The sequence below is a fragment of the Chlorocebus sabaeus genome, chromosome 21, assembly GCF_047675955.1.
Source record: "Chlorocebus sabaeus isolate Y175 chromosome 21, mChlSab1.0.hap1, whole genome shotgun sequence".
NCBI classification, from domain to species: Eukaryota; Metazoa; Chordata; class Mammalia; order Primates; family Cercopithecidae; genus Chlorocebus; species Chlorocebus sabaeus.
Window position 1 is genome coordinate 119,903,545 of NC_132924.1, and position 12,621 is coordinate 119,916,165.

The 12,621-nt window shown below is 36.0% G+C and overlaps 1 protein-coding gene across 1 annotated transcript in view; it reads left to right on the forward strand.

Moving 5' to 3' along the window:
• Positions 1-12,621, forward strand: part of CNTNAP2 (contactin associated protein 2) — a 2,242,274-nt gene that overhangs the window by 697,349 nt on the left and 1,532,304 nt on the right. The window lies entirely within an intron of this gene.

Consider the following 12,621-nt stretch of genomic DNA (forward strand, 5'->3'; position numbering starts at 1 on the left):
CAGGCTGTAATTTCTGTCCAATGGTTAAAGCAATGATTCTCGATCGGCACTATGAATTTGAATCATCTGAGGAAGTTTTAAAGCACGTAGATGAAAGGAACACCCAGATCAATGAGACCAGAATCATATAAGCTGAAATCGTGATTAATGATACTGATAACTTTTCTAAAGACAGAGATCTTTAATTGAAGGAAAATATTGAAATTATGAAGAATATAATTTAGAGCAGTAAGAGCCGTGATAGATGTTAAGAAAAGAAATTGTCCATTTTATAATAGTGTCTTAAACACTTATTACAGATCCATATTCACTTTATTCCTTTATTATGAAAGAAGAGAATAAAGCTTAACCCATTTGTTCTTAAAACATCTCTATTAACTTAAAAAGTTGTATGTATTCAATCAAATATTCACCACATAATAATTTGAATAAATTATTAACCGTAAAATTTAAGTGTTCTATTTTGGTTCAATTGTTTTAAAAAGCAGGCATGACCAAAATCAAGTAATGTCATCAATATTAAACCAGAAGAAGAAGAAGAAAAGACGAGGAGGAGGAGGAAAAGGAGAGGATGAAAGGGGAAGGGGGAAAAAAGGAAGAGGAAAGGGTTCACTTTTGAAATCATGTCCTTCACAGTATTAGGCAGAGTGCTGGGTATTTTTAACTTTATCATGAATCACTCTTGTAGACTTTGTATTTTGAAAGTCCCCAATTATTTTTTTCTGAGTAACAAGAGTTTATAATTTCGAGCTAAAGTGGATGTTCATTTCTATAGTAGTATATGAAATAAGGATATAATGTCCTGAGAATAAAAAATGTGTCTCTTAAGTAGAACTTTAGAAATAACTCCTTTCAAGTCATAATTATATGGAAATGATTATTTGTGTATGAGGATGTATAAGTTACAGAAAGCAAGTAGTGGGGAAAATGCCTCTTTCTAAAATGCCTTCATCTCACAATTGAGATCATTCAAATGCTCAGGCATGATTTATAGAAAGTGATTATCAGGCCTGAATACACAGTAGAATTAGCTAGAGAACTTTAAAACCTACAGACCCTTGTGTCCCAACCCCAGAGACTTGAATTTCATTGGTCTAAGGTGCAGCCGGGGCTTTGGGATTTTAAAGCTCCGATGGTGAATCTAATGTACAGTGAACACTGAATATCATATTTTAGATTGGTTTTCAGTCTACAGTTAGGAAGGGGGTAGAGAAAGTATATGCTGAAAAGGAAGAGGAGAACAGAAAATTTGAAAGGGTTGCCCTTAAAATTTGGCAGAGAGAGAGGGGAAGAAGGAGTAGTAAGGGAGTTGGGTGGCGGGAAGGGGAGGGAGAAATCAAGCGACCAACCAACCAAACAGCAGACCAAACAACTGAGAGTGAACAGTTAAGGCTTAGATCACAAACTCTTCTAAAACCCAAAGCACTCATTGTTTTCTAACTTTCTGTGGTTTCTAAACTAAGATCAAATGAGCATGTTGGTAAAATTGCTTGAGGGGTTTACTTTCTGTGATTTCTAAACTAAGATCAAATAAGCATGTTGGTAAAATTACTTGAGGGGTTACATGTCAGACTCTGAAATACTCTTCTCTATATCAGAACAGAAATACTGTTCACACTTTTGTATTTGTAAAGTCTTCCTCTCAAAATTAAGTGTTCAAATCCTCTCCTCTCATAATGTGCCAAGATAGTAATAAAGATAGGTGCTAAAATACTTGAACTTTAATGTATCTATCAAATACTGAACAGCTAAGGATGGCTAAGTGCAGAGACATAAGGAAAAAAGGCTAAAGAGGATAAAATTGCTCAGGTTGTCTTGGACTCCTTTATTTATTTATTCATTCATTCTGAGATGGAGTTTTGCTCTTGTTGCCCAGGCTGGAGTGCAGTGGTGTGATCTTGGCTCACTGAAACCTCAGCCTCCTGGATTCAAGCAATTCTCCTGCCTCAGCCTCCTGAGTAGCTGAGATTACAGGCATCCATCACCATGCCTGACTAATTTTTTTTTGTATTTTTAGTAGAGACAGGGTTTCACCGGATTGGTCAGGCTGCTCTTGAATTCCTGATCTCAGGAATTCAACCTGACATCAACCTACTTGCCTTGGCCTCCCAAAGTGCTGGGATTCCAGGTGTGAGCCACCACACCTGGCCTTGGACTCTTGATATTACATAAAATAATAATGGTCGAGTGCGGGAGACAAGGATGTCATGTAGTGAAAAATATCACAAATTGTAAAAGTATGCTGCGTCTACTTATAGGAGTTTCCATCTTAAGGTGATAAAGGTGCATTTCTATTGTCTTCTCCCTTTCTGGTGTTCACTTTGTTTCTTCCTTTCAAATAATATGTTTCTTATTAAAAATCAGTATGCTACGTGATAAGCGATGAGTAATTATTTCTAGAAGAAGTTAGTAGTGAGCTAATTATAAAATTTTAAAAATCAAAACAAGTTGGAGACTATATTAGTCTATTTTTGCCCTGCTCTAAAGAAATACCTGAGACTGGGTAATTTATAAAGAAAAGAGTTTTAATTGGCTTACTATTCCACAGGCTGTATAGGAAGCATGGCTTTGGAGGCCTCAGTAAACTTACTATCATGGCAGAAGGTGTAGGGGAAGCAGGCATGTCTTACATGCCTGGAGGAAGAGGAAGAGAGAGACCGGGGTATCTTACACTTTTAAACAACCAGATCTCCTGACAATTCACTCACTATCAGTAGAAGAGCAAGGAGGAATTCCACCCCCATGATCTAATCACCTACTATCAGGCCTCTCTTCCAACCCTGGGGATTACAATTTGACATGAGATTTTGGTGGGGACACAGACCCAAACCATATCAGAGACACAATCTAAATATTGCAAAATATATTTCAGTACCAATAAGCCTGCAACATAATGATTACATTATTAAATAATCTATGACAGAAATGTTTTAATCCTTTCTAATACAAAAAAGAGTCCAATCCTTTAATGTATTCTAAAAGAGGTAAAGTTCATTAAGTTCTAAAAATTCTTGAATATTTTAGGGCTATGTCATCTTATTCATTAACTGATTAAAATTTAGCATTTAGAAATTTCATCAAAAAGTACTCTTGGGGATTAAGTTTATTAAAAATGGTATTAAATGCTAGAGTTTTAAATCCACTACTACTTAACATTATGTTTACCGGACTTGAAGAGAATTCTGATATAGAGAAGATTGGATGACTTTTTGATGGAAAACGCCTTATAAGATGTACAATTTTATGTACTTTTGAAATTGTTTTTACTATCCATTTTATAATGATTGTTTACCTGAGAAGTATAGAAGATAATGTATATTCAATCACATGAATATAACTTTAAACAAATGTCCATGGTTATGTTTTTTCTGATTGTTGGGGAAATGGGAAACATGAGTAATTTTTATAATATTCTTATTAAATATTCATATGGACATTTTGAGTTATTTTATCACTATTGGATAATATATTAAAATAAGCAAAGAACAAGTCATGTATAAGTGAATTATGACAGTTTCACAAGGTTTTAGAGCCATGAATCTTTCATTATGGAATGAGAATCGTTCCTGAAAAGATTCCTAAAGAATGGTTTATCTGAATACTTAATATTCAAAGATCTGAGTTTCTAAATGGGCTTAACTAGTCAAACCTTCCATTCCTCTTTGATGATACTGAGCATAAAAGAAGTCTTTATACTTTATCTACAATATAATTTCCTTCTATTTAGAATCTCTTTTCCAATGTAAAAGGTAAATAAAATTGCCCCAAAAAATCATTATATCTACATACTCCACCAACTCTAATTTGCATGATTATCTTGAAATGTTTTCAAGTTTCCTAAGTCTAATCTGTTAGAGACAGGATGTATTCTGTATAAGCATTTTGTATCAGAAGTCCATTAAACATTATATTAAATAAGAATTCCAGCAGGCTTTTGCTAAGAGGCCTGTTTTGCTTGGGAAATTCAATTACTGGATTTTGAATGCAGATATTCAGAGCCAAAATAGGAAACTGGAGTAATAGCAGTGAATTCCTTCTTTACACACCACTATTATTTTGTAGGATAGTAACGTACTACAAATTTACCAGTTATATGAACACAGTTTTTATTTTTCTTTAAAAAATACTTCCTAATCATGAAAACACGCTTGTATATTGTTATTTTTAAGAACAGCTTTGATCCATTTTGTTAATTTTAAATAGGGATTAGACTGCAATTTGTTACCACTGCATCTATTAGATGGAAAATTCTACAGAACTGTTTTATCACATTTAAATTACATGGTTAGATACTTATCAAGAATATAGGGATAAATAAGTTCATATTCTCTAAGAAATATTAAATAGATTACTTATTTTCAAAATCCAGATCTCTTTGTCACATATATGCTTTTCCCATATACATATGCATATACATAAAGCTTCATTGTTTCAAGAAATTTAAAATATTTCAGATATCTAGAAGACAAATACAATAGTTAGCAGTTTCATTTATGAAATATTTGGATTTTCTGAATATCAAGGTATAAGCTGGACCACGTAGTCTCTACTTTCTTTTTAATTACATATTCCATCAGCCAATATTTATAAAATAACAGTTCTCAAAACATCCTTTTGGATTAGCCTATAATTAGTCATTTGGCAAGCGAAAGTCAAGATATGGAGTCAAAAGGTTTGAATTCATGTATCTTGTTTCATTTGTTTGTTTTATAAACTTGGAGATTTGACTTTATTTCTCTGTTCCTGAAATCCTAATCTGAGGAATAGATATAATTCCTATTGAGATATTTAAGTGAGATTATGTAAGTAAAGAAATTTTTCAAGCTGTAAAGATTAGAAATATGTGTGTCATCAATTCCCAACTGTAGAAGCATGCTCCAAATCTAGTTTAGTATGTCTTTTCAGTGAGAATGGTCAGCAATGACAATTTTCAGAATTTTTTAGTCTCCTTCTATGCTTTTCAGATTCACTTTACCTCTTTTTACTCTTATGCATGATTGAAAATATCTGACAATATTTTAGATTAAGGAAATGTTACTTAAAGTTGTAGGTAGCATGTGTGAAAATCTCGGTCATAACGTCCGATTAACGAACGGTAAATACATGTTTAGACAGTGTGGCGCAGGCTGGGTCAGTGAGGCATGACCGGTAGACTTAGCTCTGTGCCAGGTGCCACTGCAGTGCTTGTAACAAATTATCTGTTACCATAATGATGGCCTTGTGTCCAATGAGCCATTTAAGGGGACACTGTTTAAAAATGAATGGATTGTTCTGTCCTGTCTTTTCAACCATTTATTATAGTGGTTGCACTAATTTTCCAAATCAGTTAAAAATCTGTTCCCAGTATGAATATAAAACATAAATGCCATTGTGTTACAGTTCAATAGTGTACTTATAGTCTTTCAAAATATCTAGAATTTTGTCTGCATATGAAAGTCAGGATGACAACCATCCTGTCGCCTGTGCCTACATCTTCCATCAGATAATAACTTCTCCTTCCCTTAGGACACGAATGTGATTCTTTTCCCCAGTAGACAAGTACTACCCTTGCTTTTTTACGTAAACATCCACATTCTTGCTGCCATTGGTTATTTGGGTAAAGGATCAGGCGGACATATTCAAAATAATTTTGTAGTTAGCTTATTGAGAAATAAAACACATCAGAATAATCTGCATCAAAAACTTTCTAAAATTATCTTTGCTATAAATGGGGTAAAAATCTTCAGGACTTGTATAGAAAAAACAATTTCCAAGGTGATTTCAGAATAAGCTTCTTATTTCTGTGAAATAGATTTTTCTGTTTATACTCCTCTTAGGCTGGATAATATTTTTAAAGTCTCATGAATTTTAATAAGTTGAGTGGATATTCCAGATCCTTTTGCATATACCGTAATGCCTCTGCTAGTGAATTTTGATCACCTTTCTAAATACACATTTGTATGGTGAGATTCTCATTTTAAAAGGTCATGAGGTTTCTTGGGACAATTTATGAGACTCAATATTCTACATAAATAGAACTGTTCTAACAAATATGGTTATGCATGTCATATTTTTCTAAAATTTGGAACATAAAAAGATGCTGTTGATAATATTGAATGTATTATTGGCATATATTATTAGATAAAGGAAAATGTTATAATCTCAGAAGATTTCTTACAGGCTGTAAAATAACAGTATAGGTCCTCACAGTATAATGTATTTTTCATCTCTGAGATAAAATAGGATATATGTAATTATTCTAATTTTTAAAGCATCCCTGAAACAAGATTTGTTATCAATTATACTAATATTTTCAGGTGTTTTATTTTACACTGGACTCAATGCTAACTTTTTTTTTTTAATCATGTCAAGGTTGGATTTAGGTTACATGAGGCTAAATAACTCCAAGTAAATACACATTTATACAATGTATTGATAAATGGGTACCTACAAATAATTTGAATAAGATACCAGTTCTTTCTTTTAAGATGTATGTTTCTACTCTGCTCAAGTGGTAACTTAGAGGAATACTAGTATGCTTATTTTGGGGAATTTAGTGCACAGTAAATCCTGTTTCTTATGTGCCTGAAGACTCCTGAGAGGCAGTGAAATGAGTAATTCAATGTTACATTCTGGAGTCGGACCACCTAGGCCAACCATACAATTCTGGTAACATAGATCTGTGTATCTTCATGCAGATTCTTTAAGCTTTCTGCACCTAAAGTTCCCGATTTGTAAAATGGGTCTAGTCACTTACGTGAATAGTATTTACCTGAATAGAGGTTGTAGGTATTAAGTGAAAAAGTCACACAAAGAGTTTAGAGCAATGTCTGGAACATATTAATCACTCAATTATTTTATACATTTGTGATTTCTAGGTGCATTAACATAGTATATTGGCTCTTTTCTTGAAAATTTAAAATACCCTGTTACTTCCACTGTATAATAACGTTTTTCTATTAGTGTATTGGCATGTGTACTGTATTACATACATCTGTGCTTCCCAGCCTGAAATGACAAATGACTCATTTGTAAATATAATTGAGAATGCTAATTTATGCCATTCAAATCATGGGCCTCCTCATTATCACATCGAGTCCTATGCATTGCCATATGAATTGTGCCTGGAAAGTTTTTTCAGAGATATATTTTTAAAAGAAACTTCGGTGAAAATATGACTAGGATGTTTTCATTAGATTCAGTTTAATACATTCACTTGATAAAGTCATTAACTTTGGAAAGAAAAAACCCATTTTTTGTCTATAGTACTTCTCTATGTCTTCTTAGGCCAACTGAAAAGGGTATGGTAAGCAGACTCCAAAATAGGCTTACGAGTATTAACCGAAACAGTTTATGCTACTTAGCCATGAAAGGAGAAACCAGCTGCACCAGGAACACCCAGGAGCTTGTCAGAGATGCAGAGTCTCAGAGGCCTAACCAGATCTACTGATCAGAATCCACAGTTTAGCAACATTCACCAGTGATTCATATATACCTCCAAGATAGGCAGTGTTGTTTTGATATTTGAAGAACTCTCATGAGAAAGAAGAATGAGCATCAGCATTTGTGTTTCCAAACCAGAAGGTAGAATTAGAAAAACTAGAATTTACAGTGCAAATTGCAGACAGATTTATCATGAAAAAAAGAGTGAGCTTTGATAAATAGGCACTCACTGAGCACCTACTATTTACTGAGGCTAGGGATAAACAGACCAAAACACAAGCACAATGACTGTCTTCTAGGGGTAAATAAACTAGTGATAAGGTTAAACATAGGCATTTATAAGTATATTGTATGACTCTATGTTCAAATAGAGAGGTGCTTGCCTAGGTTGTTCTGGGAACACAAAGAAAGCTGTCTTATTCAGAGTGGTTGGGTCCAGTAAAGGCTTCTTGAGGAGCTACCTACTATTGGCTAAGTAGATAAGGAGTTGGTCACCCAGAGAAGAGGGGCAGGAAGTCACTTCAAGCAGATGAATCTTCTGCTGAAATAGGTAGGAATGGAGAATGGGATTCTATAAATAATTTAATAAGTCAGTTTTTCCTGACTTTCTGACATGCAACAAAATAAAAACCTGACCTATATTTATTTACTTAGAGACAGAGTCTCGCTCTGTTGCCCGGGCTGGAATGCAGTAGAGCGATTTCAGCTCATTGCAACCTCTGCCTCCCAAGTTCAAACAATTCTCCTGCTTCAGCCTCTCAAGTAGCTGGGATAATAGGCATGCGCCACCATCCCTGGTTAATGTTTGTATTTTTAATAAAGATGGGGTTTTACCATGTTGGCCAGGCTGGTCTTGAAGTCCTGGCCTCAAGTGATACACCCACCTAGGCCTCCCAAAGTGCTGGGATTATAGGGGTGAGCTACTGCACCCAGTGAAAAGCTGACTTTTTAAAATAAAAAGCTCTGAAATTATATCCTATGAATCTGTAATGCTTGATTTATATAATGTAAATATCTAATTTTGGAGGAACCTTGGAGTTTATGCAGTCTCCTAGGACACACGTTTTTTCTCTGTACCATTCGTCATATAGAGCTCACTGCAGAGCACAAAACAGATGTTTCTGAGTTTACAACTGAATTGAAGTATCTCATTCTGTAGATGAATAAGCTGAGGCTGAGAACCATGATGTCATTTAAATCAGAACCTTGAATCCAGGTATACTGACCTCACTACTCAATATGGAGTCAGACACTTATTTTGGTTCAGCAAGAAGTTCCATTACTATAATGAACCCCTGCGCATTTTGACTAATTGAAAATACTGTTGAATACTTACACGATATTTATAGAACAAGAAAGCATGGGCTCTGGACCGAACCTCAAATATCTAAACTCTACTCCAACACTTACTCGTGGTGCACATTTAACTATGTTAATCAACCTTCTATAGGCCTTAGGTGTAAAAGTGATATAATTGTATTTACCTTATGGGATTTTTGTGAGAAATAAATTAATCAAAACTAAATTGTTTAGAACAACGCCCCATGAATATAGTCTCTTCTGATCTTCCTCTTGTTTTACTTTCTCCTATTTATCAATATTATTATGAATGTTATCATTAATGTTTGTAGAATACTATATTAAAAGTGATAAAAAGAATGCCAGTAAGTCATTAATAATAGGTCTAGCCTTGAGAATAATATATTTTAATTGCCAGGACAGCAAAAATCACTACAATAGCTTTAAACAAAAGCCCAGGTTGTCTTGCACAGCTTTCAGGATCCTTATGCCCCTGGACACTGTGAAGATCCCATTCTATGTGTTTCACTTATGCATACTGTTTTCCGGGGAGGTGATTTAGCCAATGTTGACTTTAGGAGAGAACTACTAGAATGTTAAAATGTCTTGGCAAATAAATTTGGTTTGCTTGAGTTAACTACTTTAATTATAGGCTGCAGTGAAACGAACATTCTGATTCTGGCAAAAAGATATAGTGCTGACAGGCTGTCTGAAAGGTTCATTCACCATTTATGCCTTTTCAGGAGTCTAGAGCAAGAGTAAAGCATAGACTCTGGCTTCTAGAAAAAATTCTGTCCGTTTCCAAATGAAACTAATGTTTGAGATAAGTATCTGCATTTCTCCAATGAACTTCACCAATATATTTTGCTGAGACAGTGAATGAGCCTATTGTAATTGCCATTAAAATGCTTTACAATGATATTAATATGCAACTTGGAAGATGTCTATGAAAACTCCTGTGATTTAGCAGAAATTCAGAAAACTTCAGCTGCACAAATTAATAAATAATAACAGTCAACCAACATTTATTGGGGGTTCCTTAAGTGTTTAATGTGCTTTATATCATTTAATCTTCAAAACAACTAATATGTGAGGACATAGATTATTATTTTTATGATTAAACCCTATTTTTGGCTGCAGAGATTGAGGATTAGAGAAAGTACAGCTTTCCCTGGGACACGTGGTGAGACTGGGTGATGGATGTGTTAACTAACTTACTGTGGTAATCGTTTCACAATATATCCCTATATGAAAGCAAAAAGAAATTTGAAATGGTTGAATAAATATCACATTTCCTGTTTTAAGGAACACACCCCCAAAATAAAATAAACGTAAAAATAAAATAATAAAAAAACTACACTGAACTAATCAAACAGTGGAGCTAGGATAGGAAACCAGAGCAGCCTAACCAGCCTGTGTTCCCCACCACTATGACCCTGGTCAGCCATTCCTTTCACAGGCCGTGTGAAACTTAGTGATCTCAGCATTTAAACTGTAATACAGTGCTTGTATATAAGATGTTGGTATTTTTATTTTGCTTATTATTTATTTTTTATTTTTTTAAACAGAGTCTCGCTCTGTCACCCAGGCTGTAGTGCAGTGTGTCAAACTCTGCTCACTGCAACCTCCGCCTCCCAAGTTCAAGCGATTCTCCTGCCTCAGCCTCCCGAGTAGCTGGGATTACAGGCACCTGCCACCACACCCGACTAATTTTTGTATTTTCAATAGAGGTTGGGTTTTGCCCTGTTGCTAGGCTGGACTCGAACTCCTGACCTCTGGTGATCCACTAGCCTCAGCCTCCCAGAGTGCTGGAATTACAGGCATGAGCCACTGCACCTGGCCTTTTTTCTAATTTTCAATACAAAGATTGAGGTTCGGGATCTTACCTAAGATCACAGAGCTTAAAAGGTAGAAGATCTTGGTCTTTAATGCTATTGTTGGTGTTGCTGTTTTCAATTTAAAAAAAAAAAGCACTACTTACCCTATTGTATTAGTTTGCTAGGGCTGCCATCATAAAGTACCATAAATTGGGTGGCTTAAACAACAGAAACTTACTCTCTCACGGTTCTGGAGGCCAGAAGTCCAGTATCAAGGATTTGGCAGGGCTGGCTCCTCCCGTGAGGGCGGTGAGGGAACAGCCTGCTCTAGCACTCTCACCTTGGCTTACAGGTGGCCGTCTTCTCCCTGTGTTGCTTTATTATCATCTTTCTTCTGTGTGTGTATGTGTGTGTGTGTTTTATGGTATTGCTCTGCCACCCAGGCTAGAGTGCAGTGATGTGATCATAGCTTACTGCAAGCTCCAACTCCTGAGCCCATGGATCCTTTGCCTCAGCCTTCTGAGTAGCTGGGACTACAGGTGCATGTGACTGTGCCCAGATAATTTTAATTTTTGTTTTTGTTTTTGTAGTGATGGTTCTCACTTTGTTGTCCAGGTGGGTCTTGAACTCCTGAGCTCAAGCAGTCCTCCCACCTCAGCCTCCCAAATTGTTAGGATTATAGGCATGAGTCACTGTGGCCAGCCTTGTTTTTCATTTTATATGGCATTCATTTTAGAAATAATGTATTTGTTTAGAATCTACTTTACTCTTGTATGACTTCATACTAACTATATATGCAAAGATGCTGTTTCCAAATACAACATTCTGAGACACTGGGGATTGGAACATGAACATAAGAATTTTGCGGAGACAAAATTAAACTCATAACAACTAGTAGGCAAGTACTTTATGAAATTATGATATTAAAAGTTATTTGCTACCACTGGGGTGTTGATAGGACTGTGTCTGGTAAGCAGGAATAAGGATGATCTTGTAAGAAAGACAGTGTCTTCTAACAGGAGTTATGCATCAACCTTCATTAACTCAGAAAATACGCTAGAATCTTTGGGAGGCCGAGATGGGCGGATCACGAGGTCAGGAGATCAAGACCATCCTGGCTAACCCGGTGAAACCCCGTCTCTAGTAAAAAATACAAAAAAATAGCCGGGCGAGGTGGCGGCGCCTGTAGTCCCAGCTACTCGGGAGGCTGAGGCAGGAGAATGGCGTAAACCCGGGAGGCGGAGCTTGCAGTGAGCTGAGATCCGGCCACTGCACTCCAGCCTGGGCGACAGAGCGAGACTCCGTCTCAAAAAAAAAAAAAAAAAACCATGAAAGATTGGTTGATGACTACTTATATATGACTCTTTGCAATCATTTATTTACATTCAAAACTCCAAGGAAACATTTTCGGAATTATTCTGTCCTAGATAGCAAATGAACCAAAGACACTCAAAGAATCAGTCTCCCACCCTGTCCCCAAAGAAATCTTTGATCTTAAAAAACATGTCGGCCGGGCGCGGTGGCTCACGCCTGTAATCCCAGCACTCTGGGAGGCCGAGGCGGGCGGATCACGAGGTCAGGAGATCGAGACCATCCTGGCTAACATGGTGAAACCCTGTCTCCACTAAAAATACAAAAAATTAGCTGGGCGCGGTGGCGGGCGCCTATAGTCCCAGCTACTTGGGAGGCAGGAGAATGGCGTGAACCCGGGAGGAGGAGCTTGCAGTGAGCCGAGATTACACCACTGCACTCCAGCCTGGGTTACAGAGCAAGACTCTGTCTCAAAAAAAAAAAAAAAAAAAAAAAAAAAGCAAAACAAAACAAAACAAAAACACACATGTCCTAGTTTCAAACTCCATTTAGTAGTTTATTCTGCATTACGCACCATTTAACACTATCAACATCATGTAATTCTTTGAGATACAGTAATTATTTATTAAAAACTGGATTCCAGCAAACCTGCCATCTAAACAATGATGGATAATTTTTCTATCTGCAAAGAAAAGAGCTCTCCCAAAGCTAAAACAGCTTTCCCCAATTAAATCTTGGGGTTGAATTGCTAATTTCATTTGGATTATACTAG